Raw genomic sequence first — 13,204 nt, 5'->3', positions numbered from 1 at the left:
CGCCCCGGCTGACGCAGTTCGGACTTAGCACTTTTCGGCTGTGCCTGGCTGGCGGCCCACTCACTCGATCGCCATGTCTGTTTGCCACAGTTTTCCCGGTGGTGCCGCACCCGGGCTCGCCCCGGCTGACGCAATTTTCGCGCCGCCCCGGCTGACGCGGTTTCGTGCCGCCCCGGCAGACGCGGTTTTCGCGCCGCCCCGGCTGACGCGGTTTCGTGCCGCCCCGGCAGACGCAGTTCGGACTTAGCACTTTTCGGCTGTGCCTGGCTGGCGGCCCACTCACTCGATCGCCATGTCTGTTTGCCACAGTTTTCCCGGTGGTGCCGCACCCGGGCTCGCCCCGGCTGACGCAGTTTTCGCGCCGCCCCGGCTGACGCGGTTTCGTGCCGCCCCGGCAGACGCGGTTTTCGCGCCGCCCCGGCTGACGCGGTTTCGTGCCGCCCCGGCAGACGCAGTTCGGACTTAGCACTTTTCGGCTGTGCCTGGCTGGCGGCCCACTCACTCGATCGCCATGTCTGTTTGCCACAGTTTTCCCGGTGGTGCCGCACCCGGGCTCGCCCCGGCAGACGCGTTTTTTTTTTCTTTCGCCCCGGCTGACGCAGTTTTCGCGCCGCCCCGGCTGACGCGGTTTCGTGCCGCCCCGGCAGACGCGGTTTTTTTGCGCCGCCCCGGCTGACGCGGTTTTTGCCGCCCCGGCTGACGCAGTTCGGACTTGGCACTTTTTGGCTGAGCCTGGCTGGTGGCCCACTCACTCGATCGCCATGTCTGTTAGCCACAGTTTTCCCGGTGGTGCCGCACCCGGGCTCGCCCCGGCTGACGCAGTTTTCGCGCCGCCCCGGCAGACGCGGTTTTCGCGCCGCCCCGGCTGACGCGGTTTTTGCCGCCCCGGCTGACGCAGTTCGGACTTGGCACTTTTTGGGCTGAGCCTGGCTGGCGGCCCACTCACTCGATCGCCATGTCTGTTTGCCACAGTCTTCCCGGTGGTGCCGCACCCGGGCTCGCCCCGGCAGACGCGTTTTTTTTTTCTTTCGCCCCGGCAGACGTGGTTCCCCCCCCCCCCTTTTCGCTCGCCCCGGCTGACGAGGTTTTCGCGCCGCCCCGGCTGACGCAGTTTTCGCGCCGCCCCGGCTGACGCGGTTTCGTGCCGCCCCGGCTGACGCGGTTTTCGCGCCGCCCCGGCTGACGCGGTTTTTGCGTCGCCCCGGCTGACACGGTTCGGACTTTGCACTTTTCGGCTGTGCCTGGCTGGCGGCCCACTCACTCGATCGCCATGTCTGTTTGCCACAGTTTTCCCGGTGGTGCCGCACCCGGGCTTGCCCCGGCAGACGCGTTTTTTTTTTTCTTTTCGCCCCGGCTGACGCAGTTTTCGCCCCGCCCCGGCTGACGCGGTTTCGTGCCGCCCCGGCAGACGCGGTTTTTTGCGCCGCCCCGGCTGACGCGGTTTTTGCCGCCCCGGCTGACGCAGTTCGGACTTTGCACTTTTTGGCTGAGCCTGGCTGGCGGCCCACTCACTCGATCGCCATGTCTGTTTGCCACAGTTTTCCCGGTGGTGCCGCACCCGGGCTCGCCCCGGCAGACGCGTTTTTTTTTTCCTTCGCCCCGGCAGACGTGGTTCCCCCCCCCCCCCCCTCCGTCTTTCTTTTTGTTTTTTTTTTCGCCGCGGCTGAAGTGGATTTTTCGGTGCCTCGACGCCCCGGTAGTCGCGGTTTTTCCGTTTCCGCACGGCCCCGGCTGACGCTGCTCGGTCACAGTCGCCTTTTGTGAGGATTGCAGACTTCTTGAGCGCGGGTGTTTTTTTTTTGTTGTTGTTGTTGTTTTATTACGCATTCGCTCCAGCAGACGCTGTTTAGACTTTTTGTTTCCTCTTTTATCCTGCGACGAGGTGACGAGGTTTATTCGGTGCCCCGCCGCCCCGGCTGAAGTGATTTTTCCTGTCCCGTGCCGCCCCGGCTGACGCGGTTGGGACTTCGCGTTTGTTCGGCCGCCACGGGTTTTGGCGCACTCGCTCGGTTGCTTGTTGTTGCCACTTGTTGCGAACCCAGGTTTCTTGAGCGAGCGCGGGCGTTTTTTCTTCCTTTCTTTCTTTGTTCTATGTGTTAGCGAATCGGCCTTTAATATCACACGAGGACTCACAACCAACAATTTTCAGTTTGAAGTGTAAAAAATCTGCAGGTGTTGACGTAACTGACTTGCCCCGTACCCTTGAGTACATCCATGAAGTTCTCGTAGTACTACTAAATCGCATTATTCCAAGTGGAGAAATTCCCATAAACTTGCAAACCTCTACACGAAAATCGGTGCGCGTGATAAAGTTGAAAATTATCGTCCGATATCAAATGTGCCTTCTATAACACAAATTCTAGGAAAAAAAAAAAAAACACTTGTTCGCCGTTTTCTGCGCCGTGACTGGCAGCACTCCGGCGAAGCGAAACGGGGTCGATTCGAGCACGATATCGGCGTCTTTCGACGTGCTCGCCGGCGACCGTCGCACGAGTACGTCGCACGAGCGCGTCTGCCGGGGCGCCGTTTGCGAAGCCGACGCAAAAGTGGGAACCGCCGCTCGGATGATCGCCGCTTTCGGCAGAGTGAGTGTTGGCACTCCGGGGAAGCGAAACAGCGTGAATGCGCCCACGAAATCGGCGTATTTTGAAGTGCCCGCCGGCGACCGTCGCACGAGTACGGTAAACCGCGTCAGCCGGGGCGTAGTTCGGGACGCCGACGAAAAAGTGGGAAGCGCAACTCGGATCTTCGCCGTTTTTGCAGGAGTGAGTGGCGGCCCTCCTGCGAGACCAAGAAGCATCGATTCGTGCACGAATTCGGCGCCTTTCGACGTGATCGCCGGCGACCGTCGCTCGAGTAGGGCAAACCGCGTCTGCCGGGGCGGGCTTCGGGACGCCGATGCGAAAGTGGGAAACGCTGCTCGGATGTTCGCCGTTTTTGGCCGAGTGAGTGCTGGCACTCGGGCGAAGCCAAACGGGGCCGATTACGGCACGATATCGGCGTCTTTCGACGTGCCCGGCGGCGACCGTCGCACGAGTACGGTAAACCGCGTCAGCCCGGGCGGAGTTCGGGACGCCGATGCGAAAGTGGAGAACGCCGCTCGGATCTTCGCCGTTTTTGGAGGAGTGAGTGGCGGCACTCCGGAGAAGCCAAGGAGCGCCAATTAGCGCACGATATCGGCGTCTTTCGACGCGCTCGCCGGCGACCGTCGAACGAGTAGGGCAAACCGCATCTGCCGGGGCGGGGTTTACGACGCCGACGCAAAAGTGGGAACCGCCGCTCGGATGTTGGCCGTTTTTGGCAGAGTGAGTGCTGGCACACCGGCGACGCGAAAGAGCGCGAAAGCGCCCACGAAAGTGGCGTATTTGGACGTGCTTGACGGCGACCGCTGCAGGAGTACGAAAAACCACGTCAGCCGGGGCGAGCGACCCACGGCGGTCTGGGTGCTTATCGCTGCTATTATAGGGGCACCCCGGCAGACGCAGAAAAAAAAAATTTTTTTTCGACCTTCTTTTTTGCTGGTCGAGCTCGGGTAACCCAGGTCGCAATGGGAGCCGCGCACGAAAGCGGCGTCGCGAGACGCGTTCGCGGTCGCTAGTCGCACGAGCTCGGCAACCGCGTCAGCCGGCGCGGAGTTCGGGATGCCGACGGCTAAGTGGGTACCGCTGCTCGGATGTTCGCCGTTTTTGGCCGAGTGAGTGCTGGCACTCCGGCGAAGCGAAACGGGGCCGATTCGGGCACGATATCGGCGTATTTCGACGTGCTCGCCGGCGACCGTCGCACGAGTACGGCAAAGCGCGTCTGCCGGGGCGAGGTTTGCGATGCCGACGAAAAAGTGGGAAGCGCCGCTCGGATCTTCGCCGTTTTTGCAGGAGTGAGTGGCGGCCCTCCTGCGAGACCAAGAAGCATCGACTCGCGCACGATATCGGTGTCTTTCGACGTGCCCGCCGGCCACCGCCGCACGAGTACGGCAAACCGCGTATGCCGGGGCGGGGTTGGCGACGCCGACGCAAAAGTGGGAACCGCCACTAGGATGTTCGCCGTTTTTGGCAGAGTGAGTGCTGGCACACCGGCGACGCGAAAGAGCGCGAAAGCGCCCACGAAAGTGGCGTATTTGGACGTGCTTGACGGCGACCGCTGCAGGAGTACGAAAAACCACGTCAGCCGGGGCGAGCGACCCACGGCGGTCTGGGTGCTTATCGCTGCTATTATAGGGGCACCCCGGCAGACGCAGAAAAAAAAAATTTTTTTTCGACCTTCTTTTTTGCTGGTCGAGCTCGGGTAACCCAGGTCGCAATGGGAGCCGCGCACGAAAGCGGCGTCGCGAGACGCGTTCGCGGTCGCTAGTCGCACGAGCTCGGCAACCGCGTCAGCCGGCGCGGAGTTCGGGATGCCGACGGCTAAGTGGGTACCGCTGCTCGGATGTTCGCCGTTTTTGGCCGAGTGAGTGCTGGCACTCCGGCGAAGCGAAACGGGGCCGATTCGGGCACGATATCGGCGTATTTCGACGTGCTCGCCGGCGACCGTCGCACGAGTACGGCAAAGCGCGTCTGCCGGGGCGAGGTTTGCGATGCCGACGAAAAAGTGGGAAGCGCCGCTCGGATCTTCGCCGTTTTTGCAGGAGTGAGTGGCGGCCCTCCTGCGAGACCAAGAAGCATCGACTCGCGCACGATATCGGTGTCTTTCGACGTGCCCGCCGGCCACCGCCGCACGAGTACGGCAAACCGCGTATGCCGGGGCGGGGTTGGCGACGCCGACGCAAAAGTGGGAACCGCCACTAGGATGTTCGCCGTTTTTGGCAGAGTGAGTGCTGGCACTCCGGCGAAGCGAAAGAGCGCGAATGCGCCCACGAAAGTGGCGTGTTTGGACGTGCTTGACGACGACCACCGCAGGAAAACGAAAAACCACGTCAGCCGGGGCGAGCGACCCATGGCGGTCTGGGTGCTTATCGCTGCTATTATAGGGGCACCCCGGCAGACGCAAAAAAAAAAAAAATTTTTTTTCGACATTCTTTCTTGCTCGTCGACCTCGGGTGACCCAGGTCGCAGTGGGAGCCGCGCACGAAAGCGGCGTCGCGAGACGGCTTCGCGGTCGCTAGTCGCACGAGCTCGGCAACCGCGTCTGCCGGGGCGGAGTTCGGGACGCCGACGGCTAAGTGGGAACCGCCGCTCGGATGTTCGCCGTTTGTGGCCGAGTGAGTGCTGGCACTCCGGCGAAGCCAAACGGGGCCGATTCCGGCACGATATCGGCGTCTTTCTACGTGCTCGCCGGCGACCGTCGCACGAGTACGGCAAAGTGCGTCTGCCGGGGCGGGGTTTGCGACGCGTACGCAATAGTGAGAACCGTCGCTCGGATGTTCGTCGTCTTTCGCCGAGCCAGTGCTGGCACTCCGGCGAAGCCGAACGGAGCCGATTCGGGCACGATATCGGCGTCTTTCCACGTGCTCGCCGGCGACCGTCGCACGAGTACGGTAAACCGCGTCAGCCGGGGCGGAGTTCGGGACGCCGATGCGAAAGTGGGAAGCGCCGCTCGGATCTTCGCCGTTTTTGGAGGAGTCAGTGGCGGCACTCCGGTGAAGCCAAGGTGCGCCAATTCGCGCACGATATCGGCGTCTTTCGACGTGCCCGCCGGCCACCGTCGCACGAGTACGGCAAACCTCGTCTGCCGGGGCGGGGTTTGCGACGCCGACGCAAAAGTGGGAACCGCCGCTCGGATGTTCGCCGTTTTTGGCAGAGTGAGTGCTGGCACTCCGGCGAAGCGAAAGAGCGTGAATGCGCCCACGAAAGTAGCGTATTTGGACGTGCTTGACGGCGACCGCCGCAGGAGTACGAAAAACCACGTCAGCCGGGGCGAGCGACCCACGGCGGTCTGGGTGCTTATCGCTGCTATTATAGGGGCACCCCGGCAGACGCAGAAAGAAAAAAAAAAAAAAATGGGGACATGGCGTGCGTCACCGTGCGGCTTCGCAGCGTTGCCGAAGTCGCCGAGCCCTTCGACTGAGCCGAACGGCGGACAGGGAACGTTGGTCGGCCGTTCTAACCTGTCGGTGCCACGCCGAGACGTCGTTAAGGAAAACCGCGTCGTGGGCCTCTACGACGCCGTCGAGTCGTTGTACGTTTGGTGTCCAGCGTGTCGGCGGCGAGTAGCGGACACGTCGTTCACGACTTCGGTCTTTCGCAGTCGACGCGAACTTGCGGAGAGTCGTGGTGCCTCACGTTTTCGGCAGAAACCGCGGCGGAATTTTCCCGTGCGTGCGCGCACGACCTCGGTGCTGTGCCGTCAGCGTAGTGTTGCACAAACTCGTGGCCTACCCAAGGTGCGGTACGTTTGCGGCCGTATCCTCGGTGGGAATTTCGTGAGTAGGGTCGCAAATTCTACGACCTCGGCGGGTTTGAGAGCGACGTAGACTTGTGGCACGCTCAACGTGCCACACGTTTCGGGGCACACCCGCGGTGAAATTTTCTCGAGTACGCTCGTATTAGTGCCCAAGGAGGTCTGGGTACTTATCGCTGCTATTATGTGGGGGTTCTCGTGAGCGGCGTACGCGAAAGCGACCGGGTGTCTGATATGCGGCGGGCTTCGGCCTCGTCAAGCGTGTCCTCGGGTCTGCTCCAGGGGAATCCACGGCAGTCGTCTGCAGCCTCATCCGCTTGATGCGTTAGGGGCTGGTTGTCGGACGGTGCCGTTTTACCACGATATCGAGGTGTGTTCCGTGTCGTCCTCGGGCGATTCAGATGCGAAAGCGCCGAAGACGCGGGCGTGACCCGTCGTCTGGCGGCTTTGCAGTCTCGGCTCCGTTGCTAGTTCCGGCCGGTCCACCGACAGTGCAGCGGGCTTGGGCAACCCGCACGGCGCGACCGAGTCGATGCAACGAAAAAGAGCGAGCATGAACGTGCTTCTTGCCGCACGGCTCCCACTCGTCTTTCGGGAAGGTTGTGCCGTAGCGAGCTCGAACGCCGTCATCTCGGAGTGCAAAATAAGCGTGTTGGGGCGCCTGAAGGTGGCCTCCGCCGCACACAGACTGCGTCCGGCCCGCCGAAGGCGAGGACGGACGCGCAGTCGAACGATTACCTGGTTGATCCTGCCAGTAATCATATGCTTGTCTCAAAGATTAAGCCATGCATGTCTAAGTACATGCCGAAATAAGGCGAAACCGCGAATGGCTCATTAAATCAGTTATGGTTCCTTAGATCGTTTCTTCCTACTTGGATAACTGTGGCAATTCTAGAGCTAATACATGCAGTGAGCCTGGAGCCCTTTGGGTAACGGGTGCTTTTATTAGACCAAGATCGATCGGGTTTCGGCCCGTATTGTGTGGTGACTCTGGATAACTTTGTGCTGATCGCATGGCCACGAGCCGGCGACGTTTCTTTCAAGTGTCTGCCTTATCAACTTTCGATGGTAGGTTACTTGCTTACCATGGTTGTTACGGGTAACGGAGAATCAGGGTTCGATTCCGGAGAGGGAGCCTGAGAAACGGCTACCACATCCAAGGAAGGCAGCAGGCGCGCAAATTACCCACTCCCGGCACGGGGAGGTAGTGACGAAAAATAACAATACGGGACTCTTTTGAGGCCCCGTAATTGAAATGAGTACACTCTAAATCCTTTAACGAGGATCAATTGGAGGGCAAGTCTGGTGCCAGCAGCCGCGGTAATTCCAGCTCCAATAGCGTATACTAAAGCTGCTGCGGTTAAAAAGCTCGTAGTTGGATCTCAGTTCCAGACGAGTAGTGCATCTACCCGATGCGACGGCTCGGACTGAACATCATGCCGGTTCTTTCTTGGTGCACTTCATTGTGTGCCTCGAGATGGCCGGTGCTTTTACTTTGAAAAAATTAGAGTGCTCAACGCAGGCGAGTCGCCTGAATAAACTTGCATGGAATAATAGAACAAGACCTCGTTTCTGTTCTGTTGGTTTTTGGAATACGAGGTAATGATTAAGAGGGACGGACGGGGGCATTCGTATTGCGGCGCTAGAGGTGAAATTCTTGGACCGTCGCAAGACGAACTACTGCGAAAGCATTTGCCAAGAATGTTTTCATTGATCAAGAACGAAAGTCAGAGGTTCGAAGGCGATCAGATACCGCCCTAGTTCTGACCATAAACGATGCCAACCAGCGATCCGCCTGAGTTACTCAAATGACTCGGCGGGCAGCTTCCGGGAAACCAAAGTATTTGGGTTCCGGGGGAAGTATGGTTGCAAAGCTGAAACTTAAAGGAATTGACGGAAGGGCACCACCAGGAGTGGAGCCTGCGGCTTAATTTGACTCAACACGGGAAAACTTACCCGGCCCGGACACTGGGAGGATTGACAGATTGAGAGCTCTTTCTTGATTCGGTGGATGGTGGTGCATGGCCGTTCTTAGTTGGTGGAGCGATTTGTCTGGTTAATTCCGATAACGAACGAGACTCTAGCCTATTAAATAGGTGCGGGGTTCCCAGCACCTTACAACCTTCTTAGAGGGACAAGCGGCTCCTAGCCGCACGAAACAGAGCAATAACAGGTCTGTGATGCCCTTAGATGTCCGGGGCCGCACGCGCGCTACACTGAAGGAAGCAGCGTGTCTTTATCCCTGTCTGAAAAGACTGGGTAACCCGTGGAACTTCTTTCGTGATTGGGATAGGGGCTTGCAATTGTTCCCCTTGAACGAGGAATTCCCAGTAAGCGCGAGTCATAAGCTCGCGTTGATTACGTCCCTGCCCTTTGTACACACCGCCCGTCGCTACTACCGATTGAATGATTTAGTGAGGTCTTCGGACCGATGTCCGGCGCGGCCTTTCGGTTGCGCCGGTCTGTTGGAAAGATGACCAAACTTGATCATTTAGAGGAAGTAAAAGTCGTAACAAGGTTTCCGTAGGTGAACCTGCGGAAGGATCATTAACGGATTGTGAAGGGTGAGCGCCTCAGCTGCGTCTGCGCCCGACACTTTCTGCCGCTGACCCCGTTTGGACGCGGGGTCGGCTTTTCCCCACGGGGCTGCCTGAATGTGGAGCGGCACCCCGTGACAAATTGTTGCGCCCAGCGGACGCCAACACCGCGACCTTGGACGGTCGGCCAGGTGGCGGACGCGGGTACAAACGGCGCAACGCACTCATAGGTCGGCTTTCGACCCGCCACTGCACCGTGGCTCGAAGCGCTCGAAATGCGCGACCCGACCGCTGCGGGACCGCCTAGTACTGTAAACAGGAGCGGCGGAGCGCGAACGGCGAGTCGTGGTTACGTCGGTAGAAGGCGAGGCTGCGCGTTCCCGAAACGCCAGCCGAGTGCCCTCCCGACCGTTCGAGCGTGCAAGAACGAGACCCGACAATCGCGCGGCGACTGCCAAGTACGAGAGGAACGGCACAAGCGTCGGCGGTCGGTCAAGGAACTGGCGATGTGACGGGTCCGCTGTGCACCAGTGCATACCGTCCCGCCGTCCGCGGCAAGCGCCTCCGCGTCCTCGGGTGACGGAGGCTGCCGGTCGGTTCTTGCAGGCGAGGGATCTCGCTGGCACCGGTTCGCGTTGACGCGCGGCCGGTCATGGCACGGCGATGCGACGGCCGAGGTGCGCAGTACTCGATGGAGGAACCGCACGCTCCGATGACCGTCCCGCCCTCCGCGGCGTATGCGTACCGACCGTAATGGTTGCAGCAGCGCCGGCCGGCTTTTGAATTCGCCACACGAAACACGGTGCGAGATCGCGGTTAGGGGAGCGTCGACGTTGCCAGGCGTTTTGCTTGCTGCCGAGGGAAAGGCGGCACGGCCACGTCGCGCTCGTCGCGATTAGCGGGTCTGCGCGCTTTGGGAAGGTGCCGCAACGACTTGCCGAAAGAGGAAGCACGGAAGAACGAGGGACTTGGACGTCCCGACAATTGAACGCACTTGCGGCCAGGCCCTTGCTGGCTTCGTTCTTCCGCCTCGAGTAGGCTCGTACGCGGCTCCGGCGCCGAAAGTGGTCCTTGGCACCGACTTCGGTGGACGTGGGAAGTGCCGCGCAAGTACGGCGCGCCTGGCTCCACCTGTTGGCTAAAGTAGGCAGCCGGATCGGAATTTTGGTGTGCGGTGGCAAACCGTGGATGCGAAAAAAGCTTGTGCGATTTCGTGGAACAAAAAGCGGGGGTCCCCCTTTTTATGCGGAGGAGACCGACCCGCCTGCCGTGGTGAACCGCGACGCCACGGTAAAAACGGGAGAGGCTTGTCGATGGGACCGTGCATCCCGCGCTCCACGGAGGCCGGGAGGCGGCCGCCCGAGGAAATGTGTAGCCGTCGAGGCCCGCATCTGCGTGCACTCTTATCCAAATGGGTGTACCGCAGGCATTTTCTGGTTAGGCGGGCCAATGAGAGCGAGCACACAACGATACCTACGGGTCCGGCTTGGAGAACCGGCTTCGACGCCTCCCGAGTATTTATAGAGGGGTGGACCACGAAAGCACTCGCAAGTAGCGAAAGCGAAACGCCGTCCGAAACACACCGTTTGCTCGATTTGCGGCAGCCGAAAAAGGCGCGGCAGAGTTTTGGAGTCCAAGCGTGCGCTGAAAAGCGCCCTTCTTGGCCACTGTTTGGCCGAGTGCCAGAAACGTTTGGTTTTGACTGTACGGAATTGAACAAACACTTTTTCACGACTCTAAGCGGTGGATCACTCGGTTCTCGGGTCGATGAAGAACGCAGCCAGCTGCGAGACTTGGTGTGAATTGCAGGACACACTGAGCACTGATTCTTTGAACGCACATTGCGGCCTTGGGTCTTCCCTTGGCTTCGTCTGTCTGAGGGTCGGATCACATATCAAGAGAGCCTTCGGCGCACAAGGGAACGTGAGCCGTCGACTCGTTTTGACCGCGTCGGCAACACGGACAGCACGCTGAACACCTCACAGCGAGCGCCAACAGCGGCCACTCAAGGGCGAGACGGTGGCGACCGTCGTGCCAGAGCCCAACCGAAACGGGGGCGACCGACTGCATTGAGGATGTGGCACCTCGTTGAGACCGCCGCAGGACTTCGAGTCGGAAGGAAGCCTGCAGGGAAAGTGCGGTCGAGGTTGCGTACTCCTCTCTGCGACCGGGCGCGCAAGAGCTGCGAGAGCCACGGACGCGCAACTTTAACGCACGGTAAACACGAGGAGCGAAAGCCGGCCAGCAAAGCTTCTCCAGCCGTGCGCAAAGTGCGCGAGATCGCAGCCTTGCGTTGCGCTTGTTGCCCTCGAAGTAAGCAGGGTGTCCCGTAGACCGGGCGCTCGAACACGCTGCGGGGCCGTGCCTCCTCCAGGCTTTGCCGCGCGAACAGGGAACGTTCGCGCGCAAAGCGCAGGGAGGTGAGGAGGCTGCGCCCGACGTTTGCGGTTCGCTGCGTACGCGGTTGATGCGGAGAGCACGGCGCGACGACTTGCCGCGAAGCGGAAAAAGTCTCCCGCACGAGTTGGCGAAACGTTGGCGAAGCTTAAGGCGTTCTCGTCGTAGTCCGCCGTCGGTCTAAGTGCTTCGCAGTTCCCGTCCCGTTCAAAAAACTGGGCCACTCCAGTTGGGGCGGGGGCGACGCTACACGAGACGATGCCTCTCGCCAGGCTGCGTGGCTGCCCTTGCGGCGGCGGCGACTGGCCTCGGCGGTGTTTGGGCTTTCGACACGGTCGTTTATCACGCAACTGCTCGGACGACGCACGCGCGCAGCGGAATGCCGCTTGCCAGCCTTGTGAAGATGTGACCCTGTACAGGGTTGCGGGCGCACTTGGTAGGGCGTCGTACTCGGTTCGCGATGGGTTTACGAACGTGTCCCGTCACTTCCACGTCACACCGGTTGTGCGCCGCACGCGTGCAGCGGGGAAGCCGATTGCCAGCCTTGTGAAGAAGTGGCCCTGTACAGGGTTGCGGGCGCACTTGGTAGGGCGAGCGCACGCGGTCGTGCAGGAAGTTGATGGAAGCGAATGTATCCGCTGTCGACCTCAGATCAGGCGAGACAACCCGCTGAATTTAAGCATATCACTAAGCGGAGGAAAAGAAACCAACAGGGATTCCCCGAGTAGCTGCGAGCGAAACGGGACCGAGCCCAGCACCGAATCCCCCGTCCTTGCAGGCGGTCGGGAAATGTGGTGTATGGGAGGCGACGTTCTCGGGTGTTTGCGACGGTGCAAGTCCCCCTGACAGGGGCTTGTCCCAGAGTGGGTGCCAGGCCCGTCTCCGCCGTTGCGCGCCCGGGATGGAGCCTCCCGTGAGTCGGGTTGCTTGAGAGTGCAGCCCTAAGTGGGTGGTAAACTCCATCTAAGGCTAAATACGACCGAGAGACCGATAGTTCACAAGTACCGTGAGGGAAAGTTGAAAAGAACTTTGAAGAGAGAGTTCAAGAGTACGTGAAACCGCTTAGAGTAAAACGGGTGGGCCCTCGAAGCTCGAAAGCGGTGGGATTCAGTCTCCGGACGATCGCGGAGCCGGCGGCGTCAGGTAAACGGTCCCCTTCGGGGGACTGTTCCGGCTGCTGGCACGCAGACGCGGTCTCCGGGGTGCGCACTTCCCACCGCCGGTAGGACGCCGCGACGGACGCGGGTCAAAGGGAACAAGCACGACTTTGAGTCCGGCAGTGGAGGTGACCTGCCCGTCTCTTCGGAGACGGCACGCGGGAGTTATACCACGCCGTGCACGAAAAGTTCGTCACCCCGTCCAGGCCCCATGGGCTTCTCCCGGTTGTCGGGAGGCCCGAACGATGACGCCCTCCGGAAACGGAGCGGAGAACCCGCTGGGCAAGCTTGTCGTCTCCTGCTGTCCGGGTTGGTCCCGCGGCGGCGGGTTGGCCGGCGAGAAGCCTCTGCGAGCGGGGCTATTCTCCCGCGGAGGCGCTATCGTGGTTTGCGGCGAGTAGGTCGGTAACCCACCCGACCCGTCTTGAAACACGGACCAAGGAGTCTAACATGTGCGCGAGTCAATGGGTCTCCCGAAACCCAATGGCGCAATGAAACGTGAAGGCCCCTAGTGGGCTGCGTTGCGATCCCGGACCGCACAGGGGTCCGATAAAGGGCGCAGCAACGGCCCGTCCCAGGCGCTCACACGTCGCCGGGGCGGAGCGAGAGCGCACACGTTGGCACCCGAAAGATGGTGAACTATGCCCGGGCAGGACGAGGCCAGAGGAAACTCTGGTGGAGGTCCGAAGCGATTCTGACGTGCAAATCGATCGTCCGATCCGGGTATAGGGGCGAAAGACCAATCGAACCATCTAGTAGCTGGTTCCCTCCGAAGTTTCC

General features: G+C 60.7%; 2 non-coding genes across 2 annotated transcripts; both read left to right on the top strand.

The window, feature by feature from the left end:
• Positions 1-7,068: 7,068 nt before the first annotated feature.
• On the top strand, positions 7,069-8,883 carry LOC142794287 (small subunit ribosomal RNA). The gene has a single exon (XR_012892224.1). It is a non-coding gene; the product is annotated as a small subunit ribosomal RNA (ribosomal RNA).
• Positions 8,884-10,602: 1,719 nt separating this feature from the next.
• On the top strand, positions 10,603-10,755 carry LOC142794285 (5.8S ribosomal RNA). Its single transcript, XR_012892222.1, has one exon. It is a non-coding gene; the product is annotated as a 5.8S ribosomal RNA (ribosomal RNA).
• The last annotated feature ends 2,449 nt before the right edge of the window (positions 10,756-13,204 follow it).

Source organism: Rhipicephalus microplus, unplaced genomic scaffold (genome assembly GCF_043290135.1).
Source record: "Rhipicephalus microplus isolate Deutch F79 unplaced genomic scaffold, USDA_Rmic scaffold_396, whole genome shotgun sequence".
NCBI classification, from domain to species: domain Eukaryota; kingdom Metazoa; phylum Arthropoda; class Arachnida; order Ixodida; family Ixodidae; genus Rhipicephalus; species Rhipicephalus microplus.
The sequence above is the reverse complement of the archived record's forward strand: the minus strand, read 5'-3'. Positions and strand labels throughout refer to the sequence as shown.